Raw genomic sequence first — 27,899 nt, 5'->3', positions numbered from 1 at the left:
TGTCTTGAAATAAGATTATTATTCTAATAATTGAGCTGACTTTAAGAATTAATACCTTTAAAACAAGACACAATATCTTAAAACAGCACAATAAAAATAAGTTCATTTGTCTCAAATTAAGGCACCAGAAGCATCTTGTTTTTAGCATTTTGTTTATTAAGAGATTTGAGAAAATATGCAGCTATTCAAACAATGTAAAAACTAAAATAATAAAAACACAACAAAACACTTCCAGCTGCTGTTTTGAATATTTGACAGAAACAAACATGTCATTAACACGGGTCTTCCTCAAACAGTAACATATTCAATGAAGGACCTCAGCAAACACGTGGCTAACATGGGCCTGACTCTCAAACTGAGTTGTTTTTTTAGTTAGAGATATCAATAGTCAATCACTCAATGAAGGACCTCCACTCGGCAATGGCTTTTTTGTAGGAAGCAGTTAAATCTCGGTCATGGAGGGAGTCCTGGAGAACCTCAGTTTGCAATACTGAGAGCAGCGTGGCAATGAACTTTGGATAAGTGAGGTGCAGGCAATAGTAATACCCCAAGAGGTAGAGCAGGCCTTCATGAAACTTCTTCCTGTCAAAGGTGGTCACTGGTGTGTTTCCAATGGCGATCATGCAGTTATCCTCATAGACGAGCAAAACTGGACAGGACAGGGGTCGCTGGCGCAAGTATGCATCAGGGTCTTCTGAAGCCTAGATGACAAGAGTGGAAGTTTAGGAAATCACAAGAAACAAAAACCTTGTCCTGGACTGGGATACATCCAAAAAAACACAACAATTAGGTCACTGACAACACTACCTTTTTGTATAAATGACAGAGGCTTACCACAAAATAGAACTGAAAAAATAAATACTTGTCTCACCGTAAGGACATGGAAAACAGCCTCGCTGCTTGCTCCCAGCTTCTTTGGTGGCATAGTGCTGGATGGGAAGAGCAGTGGCAGGGTTCTGAACACAGCAGCGGCATGTTCCACTATTTTGAAAGAAAGCACAAAACAAGGCAGTATGAGTAACCACTCATCATGAGATCTCAAAATATAAACTTGGACAAATCAAGGTACTGTATACAGTGACCTCACCTCCATCCAACGTTTTAGGGGGTTTCATCACTTTCTTCATCACCCCATAAAATTGGACCTTTGAATAAAAGTCGTCCCATCTCTTCCTCATCTCCGAGATGTAGTGGGCATTGTTTGGCTGTATTATCCTTTGCAACTCATCTAAGACCTGAAAGACATTCAAAAACAGGTGTAAATTACTTTCATTGCCAGTACGTCCAACACGTTGATGACTGATGGGGCGCATTGGTGGTGGCGCAGGTTGTTGAGGAGTCGGTCTAGTGGTTTGAGCCCTGCTCTCTCTGACCTCACCGACGTGTCCTTGAGCAAGAAACTGAACCCCAAACTGCTCCCGATGTGCAGGTTGGCACCTTGCATGGTAGCCTCCGCCATCGGTGTGTGAGTGATTGACTGATTGAATCAATGGGTGAATGTGAAGTATGTCATTGTAAAGCAATGTAGCTTGAATGTAATTCTCCCTTGTAAGTCGCTTTGGATAAAAGCGTCTGCTAAATGACTAAATGTAAATGTTCAATTAAGACCTAATGGTTAAAGGCCCCTAACGGCCCCAAATCATGTACTGAAAGCTACAAAAAGGTCGGGACTGGTTAAGAGAGGATTTGCTTACATGATCCAAGTCTTTGAAACAGGAATATGCCTCCAGAATCTTGCTGGGTCGGTCTTGCTCTCTAGTGTGTCAGAGGTTATAAAGCGTCTTCTCGCCTGAAACTCCAAGTTCAGCAAATGGGTTACTGAAGCTTTGTTTGGCTTCTTGGACCGGCACATCTCTTGCAGTGTCTTGAAGTGCCTTGCCTGGCTTTTCTGGCTGTCCAAGACGTCACCCAAACCACCTAAAGGAATAATAATTTAAAAAAGGGTTAGAGGTGTAAAGAAATATTAGGTTTCCAAATTAAGTAGGAGGTTATTAGGATTTTTTTTTCTACAGTATTGCATTGTTAGAATACTAACAGGCCACTTACCCATGGCCTGTTTTATTTTGTTTGTATATTGAGCATAGCAATCTCTCCCACACATCTCAGTAATCAAAAATGCATCACGACAACTTGAGACTAGCTGTTACTTCCCACAAAAACTCATGTAAACAGAGTGTATTAAGTTTGATACATACATTCATCACTGCTATCCAGGTGTTGCACTGGCGTGCTGGCTCTGACTGGGGACTGCTCAAGAATGACCGTAGAAGCACTTGAATCCCCGTCGTAGTCACTTGTAGTTATTTCCCCAACATCACGCCGTTGTTTCTTTGCAGTAGGAGTGCCCTTCTTGGGGCTTCTTTCATTTGATAGCCTCTTCATGAGCTTTTTGGCAACATGCCCCTGCCATAAAAACAGTAAAGATTAAAATATGAAAAATTACAATGTTTTCACAATAACAATAAAAACACAAGCAAAAGGGAGATACAAATTCTTACCCAGTCTTTTAGCATTGGATAGTATTCCACCAATCGCTTTGCCATGGCATTGACCTCTGGTCTTGTGGGGTATCTGGCATCTTTTGTGGCTCTTGCAATTGAGATCATATTACACATAGTGTTTCTAATGAGCCGGCAGAAGAGCTCCTTAGATAAATCCACGATGTTCTCTGTCCCCAACCGTTCCCATCCCTGAACCTTCAATATTCAGCGGAGATCCACTGAAGTACAACGACTGGAAACTTTCATTTCACTTATTGGCCACAAGAACATTGAAGATATATAAGGAGAAAATATACTACCTCCGTCAGTATGTAAGTGGACTAGCTAAGAAAGCAATCGATGGCTTTTTCCTACTTGGAACTGAGTCGGCCTACGCTAGTGCATGGAAGATTCTGGAAGAGCGATATGGAAACCCATTCACAGTTGCAATGGCTTACAGAGACAAGCTACAAGCATGGCCCAAGATAGGATCTAAAGAAAACTTTGAACTCAGAGAGTTTGTAGATTTTCTACGCAGTTGCGAGGCTGCCATGGTCCATATAAAAGTACTGGAAATATTGAATGACTGTAATGAAAACAGGAGAATTCTGTCAAAGTTACCGGATTGGTTAATAGCAGGATGGAACCGGAAGGTTGTTGATGAAGAAGAGGATAGAAACCAATTCCCTTCATTCAGCCAGTTCGTAAAATTTCTGACAAGGGAAGTAAAAATCGCCTGCAGCCCTGTTACTTCACTGCAGTCACTGAAACAAGCTGAGCCTGAAAAGTCCCAAAGACAACACAGTGTCGGAGCAAAGACACTGACCACAAGTTCCAATGAAGGGTTTGTCATCATGATGTGTCTTTTCTGTAAGAAGAACGGACATACTTTGCACAAATGCAGGAACTTCAGGGATAAACCAATTTCAGATCGAATCACATTTATTCAAGCTGAAAAACTGTGCTTTGGTTCTCTGAAGTTAGGTCACCACTCAAAGAGCTGCTACAGTAGGAGTGTCTGCGACGTGTGCTTCAACCGACATCCAACCTGTCTGCATGAGGAGCGATCTAAAGAGCAACAAACACAACCACGCACTGAAAGAAATACAAGTAAAGAAAAGCCCAGACCAAGTCAAGAGAGGAACAATGAATTTACTCAATCAACACAACACCAAGGGGTATTCACAGCTGCTACTGCCAACAGAGTGCTATTTCATGAACCGAACATGCAAACAGCGGCAATAATTCCTGTTTGGCTTTCAGCAACAACTCAACCAGCACGAGAAATCCTTGTATATGCTCTGTTGGATTCGCAAAGCGACACAACCTTCGCCTTGAGTGAAGTAGTGGAAGCCTTGGAAGTAACCAAAGAACAAGTCAATCTGAAGCTTTCTACAATGAGCTCAAAAACAGTAGTAAGCTCTCAAAAAGTGAACAACCTCCAAGTTCGAGGGTTTTTCTCTGGTAAGAAGATTGCCCTACCACCAGTCTACACCAGGGAATTTATTCCAGCCAACAGAACTCGCATACCAACTGATGAAACCGCCAAGTCCTGGTCCCATTTAGAGCACCTTCAAGGAGAGATTGCACCTCTGCAAGACTGTGAAGTAGGTTTGCTCATTGGATACAACTGCTCACAAGCCTTACTTCCAAGGGAAGTTGTTCCTGGCAAGGATAACCATCCTTACGCACAGCGTACAGACCTTGGATGGAGCATTATTGGCCACGGGAATCTCTGTGTGGACTACGGTGACAACATTGGAGTGAGCAATCACATAATAGTGAGAGAAGTAACACCAACTTTGGAACCCTGCGTCAACCTCCGAACGGAAGTGCATTATGTGAGCCGTACCAAAGTCAAGGAAATTTCTCCTTCAGACATCAGAGTCTTAGAAACAGATTTCTCAGAGAGAACACAAGAAGATGATCCTGTCTCCCAAGAAGATCTCAAATTTCTGTCGAAGTTGAGCAAAACCATCACACAGAATGACACTGGTCATTATGAGATGCCATTGCCGTTCAAGGTAGAACGTCCAAAGTTGCTAAACAACAAGTCATGTGCAGTCCACAGACTTAATTGTCTTGAGAGGAGACTGAAGAAAGATCCTAAGTACTGCAAAGACTATGTTAACTTCATGGATGATGTCATTTCACATGGTGATGCAGAGAAGGTACCTTTGGAAGAAATAGACAGTGATCAGGCCTGGTATATCCCACATCATGGGGTCTATCATCCGCATAAACCTGGAAAAATACGTGTAGTATTTGACTGCTCTGCTAAGTTTCAAGACACCTCTCTGAACGACCACCTTCTTACCGGGCCTGAATTGACCAACTGAATTGGCCGCTTTCGATTGCCGTCATGTGCGACATTGAAAGGATGTTCCACCAGTTTCCTGTGAAGAAGGAAGACCAAGATTATTTAAGATTCCTATGGTGGGAGAATGGCAACCTTGAAAATATACCATCAGTTTACAGGATGAAAGTACACTTGTTTGGAGCGGCATCGTCTCCTGGTTGCGCCAACTTTGGCTTGAAACATCTGGCAGCACAAGGGAAAGGGCAATTCAGTGAAGAGGCTGTACGCTTCAAAGAAATTTCTATGTCGACGATGGTCTGATGAGCGTTCAAACTGAAAAGGAAGCCATTCAACTTGTGAAAGAATCAAGAGAACTTTGCCACACAGGCAAGTTGAGACTCCACAAATTTGTTTCCAACAGTGAGAATGTGTTGTCAACCATCCCAGAAGAGGAATGCACCACAGTCAAAGATCAAGACATGGCCTTGAGTCTACCTCATATGGAAAGAGCTCTTGGCGTGGAGTGGTGTATCACCTCCGATTCTTTTAAATCACAAGAAGGGGTGTGCTTTCTATGGTAGCTTCTGTTTACGATCCCTTGGGATTCATCGCACCTTTTGTCCTCTTGGGGAAACAAGTTCTCCAGTAGATGTGCAGAGAGAAGATAAGCTGGGATGATGAAATTCCTGAAAACTTAAGACCTCAGTGGGAATCGTGGATCAGAAACTGACCTCATCTAGCTAAAATGCAAATCAAAAGATGCTTCTTACCTTCAAGTTTCGGCAATGTCAAAAGGTATGAGCTTCACCATTTTGCCGATGCGAGTTTCTCCGGATACGGTGTATGCACCTACCTGAGAGCCATTAGCGAATCCGACGACGTCCATTGCTGTCTGGTAATGGGAAAGGCGAGAGTTACGCCTACCAGCGTCACAACTATACCACGACTAGAACTCACAGCAGCAGTTGTTTCAGTTTGAACCAGCGACATGCTTCGAAATGAACTTGAAATCCAAGATCTGCAAGAGTTCTTTGGACCGATTCCACAGTTGTCCTGGGCTACATCAGTAATGATGCAAAAAGGTTCCAAGTGTTTGTAGCGAATCGCGTACAGAGGATTAAGGCAAGCACAAAACCTGAACAATGGGCTTATGTAGCTTTTGAAGACAACCCGGCCGATCACGCCTCTCGAGGCGTGACAGCTGAGCAGCTGAAGACTTCAAACTGGTTCACCGGACCAAAGTTTCTTTGGCAACTCAAACTTCCTAACAGAGAATGCAAGGTAGAAGAGATAAAGGAAGACGATCCTGAACTTCGCAAGGCTCTAGTGTGTAACACTCAGACAAAAGAAGACAGGTCATTATTGGATCGCCTACAGAAGTTCTCTGATTGGAAAAGAGCAGTAAGAGCAGTTGCCAGATTGAAGCGGAAAGTCAAGGAACACAAAGGTCTGAAGCAAAGAACGAACGAAAGCACCAGCCTAGAAGAAAGGGAAGAAGCAGAACAAACAATCGTCAAACTAGTTCAAGAACAAGCATTCTCAGATGAGATAAAGCGCTTAAAAGCAAAGGGAGAAGTTCTCATGTCCAAAGACAGTAAGCTGTACAAGTTGTAGGGCTGTCAATCCTCCCCTCAAATCATATTCGAATTTCTTATGCTTCTTATGTTGAATATTCGAATAATATTCGAATATTTTAATGTTTTTTTTTTTTTTTTTTAATTATATCATTATATACACCGATACCATCTTATTATTAGGCCTACGTCCCGCGTCCACTAGAGGGCGCGTTAACCAAATCTGTTATGTAACATTTGCAACAAGTTTTACCAAATCAATACAAAACTTATATAAATAGGTAAGATATAACGCCAGAAAAATCAAGCAATGATGTTTAATGAAGAAGCTGATTAATCATTCAAATACACACACACACACACACACACACACACACACACTGCTATTTTAAGTCTCAAAAAGACAACTTCATGAAAAGACAAGCAGGCGATTTTCTTACCGCTCCGCTATTAACACATGGATAAAGTAAATAAATTAAATCATATCAAAATGAAAACATAAATGCTTATGGCTGCAGCATTTAAAACAGAACTGTTTATCTTTTCTGTACTTTTATAGTAGTGCAGTGCAATAGTTTGTAAACTTTTGACCAACAAAGGCCCAAATGCCACGGATATTAAAATATATCACCGCGGAAATAAAGGTGCTTGTGGCAGCAGCATTTAAAAAGGCAAAGTTTGAAACAACAACACTGGTTATCTTTTCTCAGTAGTGCAATATTTTGTAAACTTTTGACCAACAAAGGCCCAAACACGGAACGAAAATAAAGTTACTTATGGCAGCAGTATTTAAAGCGCCAAAGTTTCAAACAACACTGGTTGTTTCTGTACATTTACAGTAGTGCAACATTTTGTAAACTTTTAACCATGACACAGATCCAAACAAATTAACATCTATTTTGTCACAGTTGTCAACATAAACAGAACAGATTAGAGCAACATTTTATCCTAAATGTTCAAGTTGTTAGCCAGAAACACTAGACGATCAACATTTTCTGGATTTAGTGCAAAGCGTTTTTTATCCACTACAATCCCAGCCGTGGAGAAAACAGTTTCTGCTCTTACCGAGGTCCCAGGGATGCTCAAGTAGCGTCGGGCCAGCAGAGCTATGTGAGGAAATCGCACTTGTGCCGTCTTCCACCAGGCCAGTGGGTCGCCGTGGGTGGGCAGAGGGGTCTCTCTCTCGTACATGGTCATCTCTTGTTGAATAACATCGTGTAGTGCTCTATCACAGTTTGTGTTTGTGCGTTGACTGTAAATGTCCCCAAACAGGTCCCCCATAGCACTGAGAGCTGTTGTGTCTTGGTGCTGGCAATCCACAGCCTCGTTGCCCCCGTCTCCCTCTTTTTGCTCCGCTATCGCGATCAGCTCCTTTTTTACTTTCTCTCGCAGCTCCAGCTGTTGGTCACGTGTTAAGTGGACCAGCAGGTGGAAGCGTGGGTCAAGGCAGCTTGCGGAGTTGAGCAACATGTAGGCATCTTTGTCCTGCCCATAACGCTTTGCTAAATCATCTGAAATCTTTGTTTTCATTTCACGAATTGCAGCTGGATCGTCAGGGGAGGTCTGTAGTTGTGATAGAAGAACAAACTTCAGGGGGAGAACGGCTGATGCGGTTGGGAATCAGGGTGTTGATAAAGCCTCAGTCGCCACTTTGAATGGCCTAAGCACCGCTCTCACCTGCTCCATGAGGGACCAGTCAGTAGTACTCAACTCCAGACGACAGTTTCTTTTCCATGATAACAGCTGCAACCGGAGCTTGCTGCTCAGCTGCCCGACACACCATATCATACGTGCTATTCCACCGAGTAGCGCAGTCGTTGATAAGCTGTGCAGGTTTAACTCCAAGCAGCTTCCGTTTAGCTTCTAGGAGGTAGCTGTCCGTGGGCGACTTGTTAAAATGCAGTGCTGTGGCCTTAAGTCTGCTGAGCGGTGTTTCAATAGCTCGCACTCCCAGCCCCCTCCTCACAGCCAGGTTAATAGTGTGCGCCATGCAGGGGAGATTGGTGACTTGCAGGTGCCTCTCCACGGCGTTAATGTAGTTACCAGCGTTGTCTGTAGTGATGGCAAGAACTGACTCATGACTGACGTTGTACTCTCGGAGGATGTTATCTATGACCTCGGCAACATTCTCGGCAGTGTGGCTTTTTTTTAATTCTGTCGTTTGGAGAACGATATCCTTCATTTCCCAGTCCTTGTTTATGAAATGTGCCGTGACCGTCACATATGAGTCCGTGGCCACTGATCTCCATCCATCTGTGGTTAGGGCGATCGATTGTCCACTAATAATTTCACGGATGTTTTCTTTAGTGGCATCATACAGCTTTACAATTCTGTTGGTAATTGTCCCACGAGAGGGAATCGTGTACCGTGGCTCAATCTCGCGGATGAACTCCAGTGTTTCCCCTACCATTGTTCAGGCCTGGCGGGCCGCCAGGCCAACGAGCGCCCCCGCCAGGCCAACAACCGGTCAAAAAAATGAAAAGAAATGAAAAAGAGAAAAAAAAAAAAAAAATAAAAAAAATATATATATATTTTTTTTTATTATTATTATTATTAGCCATAATATCATAACCATCCAAGCTCACCACCAGCTATCTCAATATGTATTGGTGCTTTATGCTCCTGTACATGAAATTAGTTTATATTAAATCAACTTTGTTTTTAGAAAAACACTGTTTATTCTCCGGCAGAAGAACTATACCATGAACCGATCGCGTAAATGCGACGTCTGATTGGTTCAGCCCGCCGTTACCATGGACATTTTTACCGCCCCCGCGAAACACTAGCCTCGTTCTTTATATGTCCATAACTTAACCAACTTGTGATGGCTAAGCAAGTGTTTTATTTGGAAATAACCAACAAATACTCTAGCATCCCGTGAAAAATGTATAACAAATCACACCATCAGCTCTTACCACCGGGCCTAAAAAAAATTCTAGGGGAAACACTGAACTCCTTAAACCCGTCCCCCTGCGAGATGTTAACTGGCCTCATATCTTTGCAGATAAACTCAGTCAGCTTTTTTGATGTCTCTTGCCGCCCAGCTGGCAGACAACGAGATGAGGAGGGAGGCAAAAACGACGTTATTCTTTGCTGTTTTGACCGTGGCTCTTCCTCAGCCGCTAACTGTTCTGCGTACTCAGAGTAATGCACTGAATGGAGGTGTGCGCTCATGTTGCTCGTAGTCGAGTGGTACTTTAACCTAACTCCCACCTTATTCTTCATGTTTAACCTCTGTTTTTCTTTTATTCCTAGTCTGTCTTACATAGTTTTGATAGGCCAATATGTAAAGCGTCTTAGAGTACCAGATTAAGCGCTATATAAATTTCATTTATTATTATTATTATTATTATTAACGACTTGCAGCATAATTTGCAAATGACGGTTTCTCTGGATGTAATCTTCCCGTTTCTCGATGGAAATCCAAAAAATTTCCACACGGTGCTTTTTAAGTTTTTAGGAGTTATGCTAGTTTCCAGCTCTGTGTCTGCTCGCGCGCTGCTCCCCGCCATCTTGTAAGCATACAATGCCGAACGTCACGACGCACGACGTTGACTTTGATTTGCGTCGTTGCTAGGCAAAAGTTAAATGTAATACTTGACTTAATAAAATGCTAAAAAAAAAAAAAGAAAAAAAAAAAAGTTTGAACGTTAGTTGCCGCACTCGAATGTTCTCCTTTTTTAAAAATTCGAATTATATTCGAATAGCGAAGTTCGTTTTGACAGCCCTAACAAGTTGAGTCCATTCTTGGATGCAGAAGGTATTCTAAGGGTGGGAGGACGTCTCAGTCAAGCCACGTTACATCCACACGTGAAGCATCCGGCTATACTCCCTAGTAAAGGTCACATATCAGCTATAGTCATTAAGCACCTTCATGAGAAGGTTTATCATCAAGGACGTGGAATGACGATAAACGAACTGCGAGCTAATGGATGGTGGATCATTGGATGTTCCAGTGCAGTCTCATCACACCTATTCAGATGTGTTAAGTGCAGAAAGTACAGAAGGCGAATTTCGCGAATGTGAATTTCTTATGAATCCCCCAGCAGCAAGTCATATGGGTGGCGCCTGGGAGAGGCAAATAAGAAGTGTAAGAAGTGTTCTGACAGTTATTCTCGACCAGTCGTCAAAAAGGCTTGATAGCGCCTCCCTAAGGACCTTCTTGTATGAGGTTATGGCCATCATTAACAGCAGACCTCTTACTACTGAACATTTGAATGACCCATCCGGACCCGAACCTTTAACCCCAAACCATATCCTTACCATGAAGCCAACTGTTATTCTACCCCCACCCGGACAATTTATCAAAGAAGATCTTTATCTTCAGAAGAGGTGGCGTCGAGTCCAGTATTTGGCCAATGAGTTTTGGGTTCGTTGGAAGAAAGAATACCTATTGAGCTTGCAACCAAGACAAAAATGGCAAAAGAAGAGAAGAGACTCAAAGGTCAACGACATTGTCCTTCTACAAGATGATCGGGCACCACGCAATGAGTGGAAGTTACATCAGCCTAAAAAAAACCCACAGTTAAAACTGTGTTTCTTGAGAGACCAATACATAAGGTTGTTACTCTGCTTGAGGCAGACTAGAGTGTTAATGTTTGCTTGACATTTCATGAGGAAGGGTTGACATGCTGTTAATTTTAAAACCAGAACTATTTCATTTGTATATTAAAGTTTGACAAAAATATTTAGTTTAGAGAAATCCCACATTACTGGTTTGTGTGAAACTGTCATCATTAAAAGGCTTCTGTAATTTAATTATTACTTTCATATTATAAGACATAAGGAAATTCATTTTTGTTTATATTAGTAATTCAATAATTGTGTTCGTTATTCAGGTTTAAAATTGTATTTAAATAGTTTGTTGAATGACGTCACGTGTGTGTGTGTGTGTGTGTGTGTGTGTGTGTGTGTGTGTGTGTGTGTGTGTGTGTGTGTGTGTGTGTGTGTGTGTGTGTGTGTATTTAGGCTGATGTTTTGTCAGTTTGTGTCAGTTTGAGATGCGGCATGAGAGAAGGTGAACAGCTTGTGATACGCATCGCCGAAAATAATCTAGTTTCAAAGTCCCTGTAAATAGCATGCAGCCAACGAGGTATGTTTCTTGTTGTTTCCCTGTATTTTGTTTTGCTTGTTTGGCTTTTTGTGTGCCGTGTAATTTATGATTTTATGTAAAGCTAATGCCGTGATTTCTGTTGTACTGTGTATGTATTCATCTATAGTTTTCACCAGGGCCGTACGCTTAGCTTTTTCACTAGGAGCACAGGTGCTCCTAAATGAAAAAATTTAGGAGCACAGAAAAGATTTAGGAGCACTATGAAATTTTTTAAATAACACAATTTTATTATTAACAGTCAAATCAGTAACACACATTAAACATATACCACAGTGCCATCATAAGGCCTACTGCAATTAAACGCAGAGAATATCTCTGTCCAACAATTTTTTAGCTGCCTTCTCATCTCCACCTCGGAAAACATCACCTGCCTGTCCAGGGCTGCGGTCACCGTCAAGGCTGGTTTGTTTTGTCGCATCATGTAACTGTCTCTGCAGGTGATGTGCCGCTTGGAGTGGTTGTGTTTTGTTACACCATCTTTTTTTAAATGGGGGTTTCCAGTCACAAATGCTGAATTACCTGCCTGCTTCTGCCCTTTGCAATACTTACAGAACATGAGGTTGTTCTCAAACTCTAGCCAAGGGAAGAGTTTTATCCAATCAGATTTAAACTTGTAAACCTTGCTAGCACTGTCGGTGCTAACGCTAGCTGTTGCCATCTCCTCTGGCTCGACACTGTCAGTCCCAGATTCCACATTTTCTCTCACATTTCTCTCACCGATGTCCTCTCCCTTCTTGGTTCCACCACTTTGATTTTTTCGAAAATACGACTCGATGCTCTTCATTTTTCAAACGTTCCCGCTACGATCGAGTATCCCGACTACGACTGATAACAATGCGCATGTTCACACCGAGATCACCCCGCCCAGCTCGCGCCGCGTCTACTGCATCTACCTGCCGCCAGACTCCGCGGTAGACAGAAGCGGTACCGCTGGAGAAACTACTTCCCCTCTTGTACACACACACCGCAAAAGTTGAAAAAATATAAACTTCCATGGGCCGGTGAATCGCCGTGTCGCGCCGCCTGGTGTGGACTACCGAGCCGCTCGGGGATGGCCGGGCGACGCGTATTGACATTCAATGTAAAGTCGCCGCAACGAGCTGGGCGACGTGATCGCGTGTCATCATGAGAGTTCTGTGTTTTCCAGGTGTGAAAATGTCGATTTGTATAGGCTAGAGATGCGAGAAAATTGTACTCTACTTTGATCCACTTTGTATGAATTTATTTTAGGATCAAAAAGCTAATGAAAGGGTTGAAATCCTGCTCGCACCCGTGCGCCCTTTTTATTTTTTCTACTCGCACAATCTATTTTTAGGCGCATATGCGAGTAAAATGCTCGCACTGTACAGCCCTGGTTTTCACGGTGGAGTTGGAGTAAAAGGCTACAATAAAACCCGTCAAAGGAAACCATTGGTGTCTACCGAATGCTATTAGAGGGAGTTACAACTACCATGACAACGATAACCAGGCGTTAGCTAGGCGGTGCTAATGGCTAATGAACTAGCTAGTTAAACACTAATGTTACTCAAATTATATGTGCTTATAGGCAGAGGCAAATTACACTTAATACTCAAGTGTAGTAATTGTTTAAGTCAACACCACGAAGTATGATGAAGACAGCAAGAATAGTGTAAACTTTAGCAGGCTACTTAGCCAACTCAACATGCCGATGGGGCTATCGGCAATGCTATAAAATGCCATTGTGAGCCAGCTGTAGCCTCTGTAACTTGACGTCAAATTTATCCTGTCATTCAGGGTAAATTATGATTTAACGGGCTTTAACAGTTTTAAGATGGAATTAATTTTGGTTGCCTTTTGGATGTGCAATGACCACAACTTGCTAATATCGACAAAATCGAGCGGGAATCAACAAAGAGGCAGAGGCACTCGCCTCTGTCGCGTGCAGTAGTAACGTTGCATTTATTTGTTTTAACTATGCTGTTACACGAGCTTGCAATGGTAGTGCTAGTACCACAAGGCGCGAAAAAACAGCTTTGTCTAAGCAAAGGATATCTACATAGCGTAGCTTTCCGTTCCTCGCCATGTCTTCTTTTACTCCGTCAAGCAGGGTGTTCTGCCAATTTCTGCTACCGATCATATCGTGCTTCCTGGTCTGTTCTGCGCATGCGCATGATTACGCTATTGATTCCGCGTTGTGGTATTGGTGTAAAATACACATACAGTACCCCTGAAATCTCCAATAAAGACGTTATTATAATGCAGTATCAAATTATGCTCCCCATATTCTTACAGTGTACATGGGGTTAGTGGTGTACAATAACGTGATTCTGTAGTGGGAGCATCGTTTGATAGAGGCAGTTGGTCTACAGATGAAATACGCTACCTGACACATAAGAATATGGGGAGCATAATTGTATGCTGTATTAAAATGCCTTTATTGGAGATTTCAGGGGTATAGTATGTGTATTTTAAAATGTTACGCATGTCATGCGCATGCGCCGAAGTAGGTAGCGAAATCTAATAGGTAGCAGTTGGCAGAAGGTGTTGTACCAAACTGCAAGAAGTTCATAAGCATTTGGTTAGCTATGTGTCCCTCTGTCTGCAGACTAAATGCCACCAATGCTAATCTTAACTTACCTTATTGAGGATTTCAAGCGAAAACGACCACGTATCAGTAGGTCTGGGTCCCCACCGTGAAGTGTTGGCGGGAATAGGAGGAAATTAGCCTGGCAATCGTAGATTGCGCGTCGGTCTGGGGAGGCTGCCGTCAATTTCTTCAATCAGCACAAGAGGCGCGTAGGGGATTATCACGCTGATACGTAGTACTTCCGCATTCGGTGTTCATTGTGCACTGTGACATCCGGTGAACCACTCATCACTCTGGCGAACTGATGATGGAGGACCGGCAGTTCACTTTCACGACATCCCTGGTAAATGTACCCAAAGTCACGTTTTCTGAAGTTCACAGACTTACCGAACAACACTCCATAACAGCCCGCTCCAAACTGGACAAGGGATTGTTTATTTTTTGAGAAATATAACGACTACGAATGCGATTGTCTGCTAGCTAGCTTACGCTAGGTAGGTTGGCTTATGCTAACGTCGGTTTGGCGTCAGCTCAGTCAGGAGGGATGAAATGATAAGAGATGAAAAATAAGGTAGACATGTACTTCTTTGGTACATATATGAATGTGTATCTTCAGCAGAAAGTGAAATGAATGTGAAATGAACTGAATGAATAAAGGAACTGAAAGAATAAAAGGATTTAATTCATTCTCTTTTTCTGAGTACATCATTTACTACATTATATATTAACATTATTTTGAATACTTTCAGGATGGACTGACTGGACTTTAAAATTGATTATAGATGAAAGACTTCTCATTCAATTACATTACCTGTCATTCAATATATACAATGTTTCAGTGTACAAAATTACAGCTCCGGAAAAAATGAAGGGACCACTCCAAATGTTCAGTGCCTCTCGTTTTAATATTTATATATTATATTTAATATTTATAGGTACATGTTTGAGTAGAAACACTATTCAACAGGGATGTAGCCTTTTAAATCAAGTGGTCCCTGGAAGTTGGTCATCACACAGCAGACGGTCCACAGCTGATTGACTGTCGCAGACAAGGTGAAAGGACAGTGCGTTCCCAGATGCGGTATTCCTTGACTCTGCCTATTGCTCTTTCTACGAGGATTCGAAGTCGAGCGATTGCTTGTGTTTTCAGAGCATCCTCTTCAGTGAACTGCGCAGTGGTTAGAGATAAATTAATTAGTAATATTATTGTGAGTGCTTCAGTCCATCTTAAACATTTGTCAGCATATCTTAATGGTCACATTTGGGTCAAAGTTTTAATTTGAAATGTTCATTCCTTTCATGCCTACCTGTCATCTTGAAGGGTGGTATAATCAGCGTTGCCCCACGATCAGCTAGTGGTTTCTCGATGGTAAAACCCTTGTCTGCCATGCAGCCATCTCCTGGCTCCAGTAAATCCAGCAGTCCACTTCGTTCAGTCAGCTCTGGGTCGGAGATGGAGCCGGTGAAGAGACATGGCACAAAAGTCACAGCACTACAAGGGGCAATCCCAATCAAGGCCTTAAAGGTTGTTGTGTTCTTGTAAGATGATGTTCGGGTAATCATCGACTGCACCTCGGTGCAGTCGATGATTACCCGAACATCTGGACTGTACTGCACAAATTATCTTGGCATGGTGTTCTTGACTTGCAGTTTACTCATCCAGATGGGGAGGGAGCCAAGGAGCAGGTAACGGTAGTTGGCCCACGGTATAACAACATGGGAGACCGTGGACACACTGACCTGAAACATGTCAGCCAGCACCTTCTCTTGCAGGCCTGCAGCAACCCGGCAGCAGAAGAGAAAAAACTCAACCAGTTGCAGTCTACACGTTGGACTGGGAGAAATGGGTTCAAATGTTTGTTTCTTTTTCTGAGCTTTCGACCAATAAACCAACTTGGAGGCAGATGGTTGAATAACCTCCCAGAAGTCACAAAAAACATCAGCTGAAAGTGAACCACTTTCAGCTGTGACAGCTCTCATCAGCGCCTTGACTGTTTCTTCCAATTGCTGTATGTTTACAGCAGCAGCATCCAGTGCACCTGTATGAGATGAAATTAAAACATCTAACCCAGATTTTGGCTGTGACTTGCATATTGGAAGCAGTTTGGACCTCTAAAGAAATTGCTTTTTGTAGCTCAATATTGCTTTTAAATTTTGCTTTTTATAGCTCAATATTCACCTTTACAATTAATTAAGTAAGATATAAAATGCAACATTTGTACTTGTGATGAAGCTTTTCACATTGTGGTTTGGTCAAATGCTGGGACATTAATAAGACTAAACATGTTGTGCCTGAGTTCTGAAAAGTTGACCTACCTCCTCGGTATAACCTACTAATAGCCCATTCTGTGATTAAACCATAGGTAGTACATCCTGTCAGGTAGGTGGTTTAAGAACAGTATGGGGTAATAGTAAGCCAATATTTCAGAACACTAACAAACACTGACAAACCTGGTTTAGGAGCAGAACCGAAATCATGTTCTGTCATCACCACCGAAGCTGAGATCTCCTCCATCGACTCTTATTCACAGGGCAGCGGTTGCTCCAGAGGAAGGGATGGGTGAACGTCATGGCCTAAGCGAGTTGATGCTCTTTTATAAACAGACCCCCTTCTTGGCAGTCCCCAGTTGTTCCACTGGAAACGGGAGGGTAAAGACCCGATTTTCAGTCGCTTGGTGTGACCCCGGTTGGTTGCTAGCTGTAGCGTTTGTAGTCTGATTCACTAGTGCCGGCTACAAACAAACGTGCTAACTTGTTTTATTTTAAAGTTTGGCCCTTCATCCCGGCGAACCGCTTGAAACCACTTCTTCCTTAGACTCATTTCAGTCGGGAATCCATGAAAACTTAAGTAGGGTTGGTGTTGTTTGTTAGATGTACAAAGTGGAACAGAGAGCAGTGACATCTCGCCTTTGTTTCAGCCATGGTGGAAGTGCGCCGGAAGTGTTCATGCACAACGAAGACAAATCCCGCCACCGGAACCAGGAAGCGTGATAATCCCCTACTAAAGGATTAAAGGAGAGCCCTTCTAACCAATCAGAGGCGAGAATCCGGGACTTATCCAACGAAAAAATATATCATACCCAGTCTAGGAGGAAATATGAACGAGTACTCGATTGACGCTTGTGTGACGTCAAGTTCTAAAAAATGAAATAAAAATCGACCAGAGATCACTTGTTGTCAGTCAATTTTAAAGAAATCCACCAATCACTATAATAGGCTAATAATAGTAATCCTGAACTAGAGATGCAATTGGCAATTGCAATATAAAGGTCATGCAAATCCAGAATATGGTGCCATTAAACCACCTGGCCCAATGTTTTGTAGGACCTTTCAGTTTTGATTTAAGATGAATTTACACATTCCCATCATCTTCTTTACCTGCACAAAACCTAGGCCTCGTCCTGTACTGTTTCACACTGTATATGTATCATGAACTGTACTGTTTAAAAGTTTAACACAATTACATTAATTTCCTATGCATTTCTTTTTGCATCATAGATCATTCCCTCCAGTCCCCGTTGACTTCATTCTTGTCAGGTGTGTGTATAAAGCCTTGTCAGCCTTAAAAAGCCAATTCAGAACAAAGATTCACAATGCAACGTAACAAAACCGTTGTAGATAGAAGTTGCAGCATGGTGAATTGAACGTTGCAAGTCGTCATAAGACAGTTGAATTGCAGTTACAAGGTTTTAGAACACTTTTACTTCAGTGCTGATGACGTCTTGCAACTCACGTCAGTCAAGGCCAGCAGAGGCTTCAAGATATTATTAGGAGAGTAGGAGAAAATAATTATCCACTTTGCGTATGAAACGCTACTGTTTGCAAAACATCAGTCGCGTAACAAGTATGCCAAGTATGCTACAGCTTTATTGGTTAACGTTACCAGCAAGCTAGTTAGTAAAAACAAGTGGTATAGTAAAGGTGTCGTTATAGAAACGGTGGTGATGTTGATAGAAGTTGCATGGGCGTGAACCCTGTTGCATGTATTTTCAACGCAAATCTTTCACAGAATCTGGAATTCCTGGAAGACATGGTGATGGATGTCAACAACCTCCTGTCCAGTGGCCTGCAACATAGGAACAAAACAATAAAATTCAACATTCTATGTTTTGTGTGCGATGCTCCTGCAAAGGCCTTTGTGAAGAATGTAAAACTTTGCACAGGCTATTATGGGTGTGACCGGTGTGTGCAGAGGGGTGAGTGGTATGAGAAGGTTACTTACCAAGACACAGAGGTGGTGGCTCGTAGTGACGACTCCTTCCGCCAACAGACACAGGGCGAGCATCATCATGGCAGCACCCCGCTTTTGGATTTACCCATAAACATGATCAGTGCATTTCCCATCGATTACATGCACCAGGCATGCTTGGGTGTGATGAAGAGGCTTCTCTTCATGTGGTGCAGAGGAGTGAAGGGCCTGAAGATGTCGGCAACCCAAATAGAGGAGGTCAGCAGCAGGCTCACCAACCTCCGTCCACACATCCCTTCCAGCTTCGCTCGCAAACCGAGAGATCTTAAAGAGCTTGAGAGATGGAAGGCAACGGAACATAGGCAGTTTATGTTATATACAGGAAAGATTGTGCTGAAGGGGGTCCTTAAAGATGAATTTTTCAGCCACTTCATGACATTCAGTGTGGCAATGAACACACTTGTAAGTCCAGCATTGGTCGAGCAACACTGGAGATATGCTGCTGATCTCCTTCGATTCTTTGTTGAGAGAGGCCGAGAACTTTATGGTAACCAGTTTCTGGTCTACAACGTGCACTCAATGTTGCACATTGTGGAGGATGCCGTGACCTTTGGAGGATTGGACAATTGTAGCGCTTTTAAATTTGAAAATTGTCTCAAGAAAATAAAGAGGATGGTAAGGAGTGGAAGATGCCCCCTGTCACAAGTGGTGAAAAGGCTGGAGGAATGCGCTGGACAGCCAATGGAGCATGGTAGGCAGAGGTCCAATTCTTCTTTTATTTTGAATCGCCGCGAATGCTGCGAGGTCATAGAGGAGAGGGATGGAAGTCAGCTTTGCCGTGTATACCAGCACCCAGAACCACTTTTCAGTGTCCCTTGTGACTCCACATTAATCGGAGTACTGAAGTACAAGAACAATGACACCGTTTTGAGATGGATCCAAAAAGACAACCTGAAAAGAAAGGCAATCAAGATTCCTGTTGGGGAAAAAATCCTCTTCATGGCCATTCTTCATGACATTGCAGTATGTTGTCATTTGCTCAGTGTATTATCATTGCAATTTCTTGTACAGACACAATAATTCTTTACTGTATTAAATTAACCTCTCTGTTCTTGATTACAGAATGTATAGCATAGTCTAATTTTTGGGGGAAAGGACTGTTGGCATAGTGGCCAGTAATTGGATTTTAAAAGAGGGAGATGTAAGTACATGCGAAAAACCTTTATGTCAATCATGTCAAAAATTCTATGCAAGTTCTGCAAAACTATTTTGTTTTCCATTTCAGAAGACATGCAGCTACTGGCCACTCCACAAGCCCACACAGAGGGCAAAGGACAAAGATTTGCCCGATCCTGAAACCTGGCTAAAAAGGCCAATAAAAATATTTTCCTCAACAGGTGTGTTAATGGGCGACAAATAACAAGTGGTGATATGCAACACATTTAAAAGAGTGTAATTTCTAATTGTTTTGGCCCACCTGACTGTTTAGATGATTGGGATCAGGCCGTCAGGAGGAACAAGAGGGCGGAGACAAAGTCCTGTGTGGAGACAGGAAATTAGGACAATGGGAGGCGCATCATCGTCAAACCCCAAAAATGTATTCACACCGGTATATCTGCACATCCTTGTGTACTGTATTAACTTAGTGTTAAAAGTGCAAGCAGCAATTCTAAACAATGTGTAAACATGTAACACTGTTATTTACTTTCGGCTAATATGATTCTGTTCAGGTGAAAAGAAAACAAAGAAACAAAATGGGAAAAAGGCAGGACAAGGTCCACATTTCAGGACTTCCCTTCCTCCTCCACCCCAGATAGAATCCCCCATTCCACGGCGTAGCCCACTACAAATATCTTCACCCCCTGTGACTGACGGTAACGTTTTGCAAGGGAATGATGGTTAAAAACAAATACAAATAATTGTATAGAAGTCAAGAAGACACTATGGTTCGAAACAAAAAAACATAACCTAAATTCTTATCTTGTTCTTTCTGTAGATTACTCCCCTCCTTCACCGGCAAGAGACGTTTTTACAGAAAATGATGGTAAAGTTATGTATGGTAATGATGACGAATGATGATGACATAACAGTAATTCTATGAGCCAAGACAACAAAGAGTTTGAAACCAAAAAAATTACATTGAATTATTTTTTTGTACTTTCTGCAGATGATTCGATCGCATCTTCATTTGAAACGCCATTGCCTATCTCTACTGGGGACGGTAAAGTGGCGGGTGGAGATGGTGGTTAAAACCAAAATAGTAACTCTTATCAAAAGGTTATGACAGTCATCTGTCTATACTAACCCTACATATTATGCTTTAGACACATTACTTAGGTGACCGAAGAGAGAGAGAAACCATACCAATCTGGGCAAAGAATATCAACGGTAATACATGTATTGAACTGTATTGCACTGTATGCAAATGACACCAACTTCTACTGAATACACTCCTCTCATCTCAACATATTTTTTTACAGCGACATTGGAGGTTCTGCTCCGAAAGCTTGAGACTGTTGAGCAGAATCAGAGAGAGGCTCTATTATTGCTACGGGCAAATCGACATGGGGACCCTGGGGAAGCTAGTGTCGAGTTACTGCAGGCGCAAACTCAGGCCGAACTACAGGAACTCGAGGAGCACCTTAAAAATAGAGATTTCACAAAAAAAATGGTAAATGTACGAGTAATGGTGAAGTGACTTTAGGCTATGTTGTACACATGCCACCAAGTGTGCCACATGGCCCTGCCATTGAGCTTTTTTCATCTTTAGTTCCCTGTTGTTAGCTAAGTACTTAGAGATGAGCAGTCCATCTTCAAATACCTTAATTTGGTTCGCCCCCCTCAAAAGAAAACACCACCAACACCACATGAAAAATACAATGCAAATACTTGCCTTAACCATGGTTGTTTGATTTCCTTAGATTTCCCATCTGAGCCTAGTTGGGGGGTCCAATCCTGGGGAGTGTGTGAGGAGGGTGTTGCGCTCTGTGGCCTCAAACTTTGTTTGGAGCAGCTACAGCCTTAGGGGAAAGAAGGGGAAGATGCCACTGCTTGGCACAGCAGTGGGCAGTACCATCAAACGTAAGTCTAAATATGTGCAAACAAATCTATTTAGCTGTTTCAGCTATTTTTCTACACCTTTTAGCTGATGTGATCCGTTTCTTCCAAAGACTCCTCATTTAGGGATGGGCATGATTAATCGACGATCGACTAATTGATCATTAAGAATTTCGTCGATGACGTACATTTTTCATCGATAAAACTAATGCCAAAAAATATCTTCACACGGTGTGTCTTTTTACAATTACCATTCGTATTGTTGTTCAGCAGAGAAATACAGACGGACCAATTGCGAACTACTGCAACTGCTGATGCCATCTCTCCAAGTTAAAAAGTAGCCGCACCCACCCCAAACTAATCGGAATAAGAGTATACATGTCGATTATAGCCGACTACACCACCTATTCTATTCCACGTGGAATTCTATTCCGAACAGAGAATTATATTTAGATTAGCCGCGTTTACATGGACACTTCTGATCCGATTCGATTTCTAATCGGAATATATATATTCTTTTCATGCAATCCGAGTGTACTGTATATATGGCAGTTACAAAAGTGGTCAATTTAATCAAATGCCCATCCCTATCCTCATTATCACTGACCTTGGTACCGTGACAAGCTGGCTGCTTTTTTGTCTTTGTATTGTAGGATGTGTTGTTAATGGAATGCTTTCAGTGCATCACATCTATTTATTCATATATTGAGTGTACTTTCTTTAACAGAAAGCCCTTTATCATTGGTATATTTTTCATGTATTACCTGCTGTTGTTGCTCAGGAGTTGAAGGGGACCAAAGACTTTCACCCTTGTGCTTTTGCTGAAATGCAACAGTACTGGATTTGAATTAAACCTGATGGGGAATTAAAATAGTGCAAGTCATTTTGACATCACACATCTGTACACATCATGCCGTTACAATTGACAGAGGCATGCAGCTGGTACAGATAGAGGCTAAGTGTAAAGACTGTTCAGACATATCTCCTGTTGCATCACAACTATGTTATACAGTCCATGAGCCACAGGGGGTCTTCACTAACACTCGGACATCCCCACTCTGACATTTTAATACAATTTAAAAAGTTAATTAGCTGACAGTGGAGTTGTTGTATAAGTCCTCGTGGCTACGGCAGAACAACACCGGTGGTGTTCTATCCATTACCAACCCCACTCTCACTCATGCTATATTGCATCATTGTCTGGATTCAGATGCAAGAAGTGCATAACTAATATACACGTGTATGGATTATACTGTCGTGTTTTGGTTTGCATCATTGCAGAAAAAATTATAAAAAAATATATATATCTTTATTGTCCTCACAGTTGATCAGTTTTCTTTCTATTATTCAGACCAAAATGTATTAGCTGTGTACTTCATCTGAATCCATACAATCCCATTCATTTTTAATGAATGAAATCACAAAGCAACAAGTTCCAACTTACTATCACACAAAAATATCCTCCAGAGATGAATAGATTTCAGGAAAAAACCTTTTTGAGAATGTGCCCCCCGAGTGTTGGTGACATGCCTAACTTTTGATCACAAATTCAATCTAATTACAGAGGCGATCATGAAATGGAAGCCGGGGCTGGAAGAGAAGGAGGTGGAGCTTCTGATGGCAGAGGTCTTGAAACATGCCCCCTCAGCCCACTCCAAAAGTTTGAAGGTGAGTTTAAACGAGAGAGGCATATGCAATCGATATCCCTCCAGATAAATTATGCGAACATGCTGACTATTAGGGAACAATTATCATATTTTTGTACACCACCACAAAATGATATGCAGATCCATGTCCTACTCTTTAAGCTTGTTTACAAGACGTGGTTACAACTCTTCAAGCGAAACAAGGCTAACCTTTGAGGCGGCTCGACACCAACTCTGGGCGAAACACCTTTCTGCAACAAGCTAGAACTTGTTGCAGAGAAAACACAATAGCACCACCGTTTCCATACCAACACTGCTCGTTTTAACTAGTAGTTAGCAAGTCAACCAATGAAGCTTTATATACATCTCAGAAAGCTATGCATCGTTAGAGAATATTTTTTGTATACTTACATACCTCCCGCAGAAGTTGCAGACTGCAGCTTGCTGAGCAGGTTCTCCAATACACAAAAGCACGTGAATAGGGGATGGCGGCCGGACACCTTATAGAGCAGAGATAACACGTTCACTAACAAATCTCCGTTGCAATACAAGGTTCGCTCAACAACTAAATCCCGAACAGATCTACCTGCAACTAAATATTCTAGAGCTTTTTGACGAACACGTGTTCTGCCAATTTCTGCTTCCTGATTTTGCTACCTAGTGGTTCTGGGCATGCGCATGATGACGCTAATGATCCCCGGTGTGGTATTGGTGTAAAATACACTGCAGGATTAATACATTGATCAACTAAACGCTAAAAAGTTTAAATTAAATAACATAAAAACTATATAATGCATTTCCTGCAGCTGTAGTGCAAAGTGAGTTGGCTTGACTTCGTGTTTCTAGGATGAATATTGACGTTGTTTAGCCTCTGCAACGTCCGCAATGCCAGACCCCGTCTACCGTCTTCTTACTATTCGACATTATCCGGCAATGCTTAGCTTTCGTAGCCACTTGGGCTGCTATCTAGAACGTGCTCACGCTCGAGTCTAGCGTAACCTCGGCATAACATATTTAAGTTTTGACTAAATGTACAATGACATTTGACTGAATGTAAAATGAATATAAATGCACTCACGTGTTCTCTTTTATTTGTTCTTCACAGGGTCGGATGGAATGGCAGGCGGAAGAACATCCCCAAAATTAAATTCAAAATTATTTGAAATAAAAATATAATAAATTGATATTTGTTAGTGTACTGTCTTGTCTTTTGAACAGGCTTGGGGTCAACATTAGCAACAGCCACCAGCCAAAATGTAGGTAAAATATTAATGTGGCTTGTAGATTTCAGACTAGATTTTGTGGGTTCTATAAAGGGCAAATGAGGACTGCACCATGCAGATCCGCCCTAACGTCCTTGCAACGTTATGGCAACCTTTTTGAAGAAGGTTGCATAAATGTCGCCAGTATGTATTTTGGTTGCCACGACGTCGCCAGGACGTGGCAGTTACGGACGAGCAACGTCGCCAAGAACGTCCTTGCAACGTTATGGCAACCTTTTTGAAGAAGGTTGCATAAATGTCGCCAGTATGTATTTTGGTTGCCACGACGTCGCCAGGACGTGGCAGTTACGGACGAGCAACGTCGCCAAGATACGTTGCGGCAACGTGATCGCGTCTTTCACCCGCACGTCGCGGCAACGTTGAAACTTACGCTGCGGCATCGTATGTTTGGTCATAAAGTTACGTAACCGCGACGTCGCGGCGACGTAACTGCGTTAGCTGGGTAGCTAAGTCAAATAAACCAAAGACAGAAGCGGGAGAACGTATTTCCGTCTGTTCCATGATACTGCGCGGAATTTTCCTTAAATGTGGGCCGGCTTAAACGTTTAAGCCCGCCCACATTTAGCTCCTCCTCGATCTGCGGGCTGCAGTCAGGGGCGCTTGGACTCTCTCGGCCGTTTCTTATTTGAAGAAAATGGCGGGAGTGCCACACTGGCAAACAAAACCAACTGACAATTGGCGAGCCAATAGAAAACCCCCCTAGCCTGTTTTTCATTTGAAAAAAGGTGGGAGAGTAAGACTGGTAATCAAGTCCAACTCGCCAGCCGGCGGGGGGAAATCCAACCACGCCGCTTTAAAGAACATGTCTATATTCCTAAGCCGTAAAAGGGGTCCCGGACTCCAGCACAGAGTTGCAGAGTGAGCCCCTGGACATGTCTAACATGAAAACTGACAAAGGGGCCGGGGGAAGACCAAGACGCAGCTGCGCAGATGTCTTCTGTGGTGTATCTGAATGCAGTACATTAAGGGTTATGTATTACGCAGGTTACGTTACAGTACACCAATAGGATTATGTGTGTGTGGTCACATGATGCTGGGTTCGTTCGTCTTCATGTCAGTTTAATAAAGTGCCTGTAAAGTCAAGACACAGTTGTCCGCGCTGAATTAATATTCCTCAAATAGAATATACGACATGGTGTCAGAAGTGCTGTGTCTATGACCCGAAAGAAAAAGCACAGGACGCAACGGTCCACGACGACAGAGACAGAGGGAGAGACATTGGTGGATGTTAAGAGCGAACAACGTGAGGGAAACGTTAACGTGCAACAAGCGAGCATGGCGGCTAGTGCACCAACTGCTACATTAAACATCCAGCCACCGGAGCCCTTCGATTTCTACAAACCGCTCGATTGGACAAAATGGATCCGGAGGTTCGAGAGGTTTCGGCAAGCGAGCAACTTGACTACGAACTCCGAGGAAACTCAGGTTAACACTCTGATATATTGTATGGGGGATGAAGCCGACGATGTATTGAGAGGATTAAAACTGAGTGATGCTGACACGAAAATGTATGACAAAGTAAAAGACGGATTCCGGGATTTCTTTGTTGTGAAAAAGAATATTGTGTTTGAACGTGCATGCTTCAATATGCGAAAACAAGAACCAAATGAGACTGTCGAGGCATTCGTCACTGCCCTGCATGCTTTAGCAGAACACTGTGTCAATATGGGGACTTGCATGATGAACTCATACGAGGTCGGATCGTAGTGGGGCTTGCAAACACCAGACTTTCTGAACGCTTGCAGATGGAGGAAAAACTGACTTTGCAAAAAGCCATTGATATGGCAAGACAGTCTGAAGAAGTCAAAAAGCAACAGAGCACACTTAGGGGTGACGCTAGCAGTGTGATGCAGATGGAGGTGAGCTCCATAGACAGACTGATAAAAAAGGGACAGCAATATACCAACTGGAAAAGCAGCGGCGCACATTCCCGCCAACACACGCAAGGCAGAGACAAAGGCATGCAGCACAGCGCCCAGTGCTACAAGTGTGGGGGGCCTTCTCACGAGTGGCCCGCCAAGTGTCCCGCCAACGATGCAACCTGTCGGGGCTGCGGAAAAAAAGGCCATTACCAGCGCGTCTGCAAAAGCAAGTCTGTGGTAGCGTGCATTGAGGAAGAAGAGGGGAAAAGTTTCTTCTTGGGCTCTGTGTCATGTGAAAACAACATGTGGGCGGCTGATGTGCAGATAAAAGGGAAAGTGATGAAATTCAAACTTGACACTGGCGCAGATGTAACCGCCATTTCGGACAGTGACCTGAAAGACTTGTTCCCGGGGGCACAAATGCCTGTCCTCCACAAGCCAGAGAAACCCTTGCTGGGTCCAGGAAAGATTCAGCTGGAGGTAGCTGGCTATGCAAAAATGCAGCTGACTTACAAAGCCAAGCAGACGGAGGAGAAGGTCTATGTGGTCAAAAACCTGAGCACACCTTTGCTCGGGCTACCGGCCATCACTGCCCTGGGTCTACTCATTCGAGTCGACAGCGTCACCATGGACTCTTTAAAGGCAACCTACCCAAAACTCTGCAAGGGCCTAGGCGACATCAGGCGTCCATACCACATCCAGCTCAAGCCAGAGGCCGTGCCATTCTCTTTAAAGACTCCACAGAGAATTCCCCTGCCTCTGATAGGAAAGGTGAAGGAGGAGCTCCAGCGGATGGAAGAGATGGGGGTCATCAGGCACGTCGAGGAGCCTACGGAGTGGTGCGCCGGCATCGTCGTCGTCCCAAAGAAGAACAGCCAGCGACTACGACTGTGTGTGGACTTCACGGGCTTGAACCAGTATGTGTGTCGAGAGAAGTATGTCCTGCCATCAGTCGACCACAGTCTAGGAATGCTAGCTGGAGCCAGAATCTTCAGTAAACTAGACGTGAACATGGGATTCTGGCAGATTCCCTTAGCTGAGGAGTCAGCCAAATACACAACATATATAACACCCTTCGGACGGTATCACTTCCAGCTAGGGCTGGGCGATATATCGAATGTATGCGATGTATCGCGAGATGTTCTCCAGGGGATGTATAAAATGCCCCTATCGCGAACATCGAATATAAATTGGCACGCAATGTTTCTTTTTGCCGCCGCCGGCATACTCGTTGTGCTTTCACGCGACGGGGCGACAAGATCTCATACAAAGTGAACGTAGAGACGCGTATCTGCCAATCAGCGTTGAACAGCGTGGCCACTGAGTGACATGTGTAACGTAACAGCCAACCAGCGTTCAACCGTCAAACTCGGTGCAGTGCAGTCCGGGGTGAACTGCAGCACGGAGGAGAAAGTGATTGTTGCCGTTTGCGACTCCCGGAGCTCTATATATAATAATATATAATATAATATAATTGTTTACATAATATCACGGCCAAAAGCTCTGTGCGCCTCCTGATGGCCGTAGCGTGGGGAGCTCTCATAGGGATTGGGCTTCTCGGGGTTTGTTTAACGCACAGCGTTCCCTTCTCTCGCTATTTCCGGTGGCTCTCTAAACACACTCACTCCCCCCGCCCATTGCGAGTCCACGAGATTCTCATGGACACGCGTGTGTGACGTAGTCTGGAAGGTGCGCTGCTGTAGGTGTGTGTACCTCCGACCGGTGAGTGAGAACAGCCAGAGAGAGAAAAAAGGATGGAAACTGAGGATTTGGTTTCGAAAAAGAATAGCACTGGATACTGCGTCTGGCAGTGTATATATAATAATTATTATTCAAACTGTTAATAAA

General features: G+C 43.1%; 3 long non-coding RNA genes across 6 annotated transcripts; all 3 read right to left on the bottom strand.

Annotated features, from left to right (window-relative positions):
• Nucleotides 1–157: 157 nt before the first annotated feature.
• Nucleotides 158–23,551, bottom strand: LOC115549137 (uncharacterized). Of its 4 annotated transcripts, none has more exons than XR_003977707.1 (7): nt 23,318–23,551; nt 22,025–22,114; nt 19,681–21,253; nt 1,695–1,917; nt 1,088–1,235; nt 872–981; nt 158–701 (listed from the first exon to the last, which is right to left on the bottom strand). It is a non-coding gene; the product is annotated as an uncharacterized LOC115549137 (long non-coding RNA). The 4 variants fall into 4 exon arrangements; XR_003977710.1 differs by having other exon boundaries at nt 19,681–21,250; XR_003977705.1 differs by having other exon boundaries at nt 23,322–23,551.
• Nucleotides 14,896–15,951, bottom strand: LOC115549127 (uncharacterized). The gene is made up of 3 exons (XR_003977703.1): nt 15,755–15,951; nt 15,322–15,456; nt 14,896–15,182 (listed from the first exon to the last, which is right to left on the bottom strand). It is a non-coding gene; the product is annotated as an uncharacterized LOC115549127 (long non-coding RNA).
• LOC115549131 (uncharacterized) lies at nt 16,013–17,006 on the bottom strand. Its single transcript, XR_003977704.1, has 2 exons — nt 16,466–17,006; nt 16,013–16,053 (listed from the first exon to the last, which is right to left on the bottom strand). It is a non-coding gene; the product is annotated as an uncharacterized LOC115549131 (long non-coding RNA).
• Nucleotides 23,552–27,899: the final 4,348 nt, after the last annotated feature.

This window comes from Gadus morhua, chromosome 1 (genome assembly GCF_902167405.1).
Source record: "Gadus morhua chromosome 1, gadMor3.0, whole genome shotgun sequence".
NCBI classification, from domain to species: domain Eukaryota; kingdom Metazoa; phylum Chordata; class Actinopteri; order Gadiformes; family Gadidae; genus Gadus; species Gadus morhua.
The sequence above is the reverse complement of the archived record's forward strand: the minus strand, read 5'-3'. Positions and strand labels throughout refer to the sequence as shown.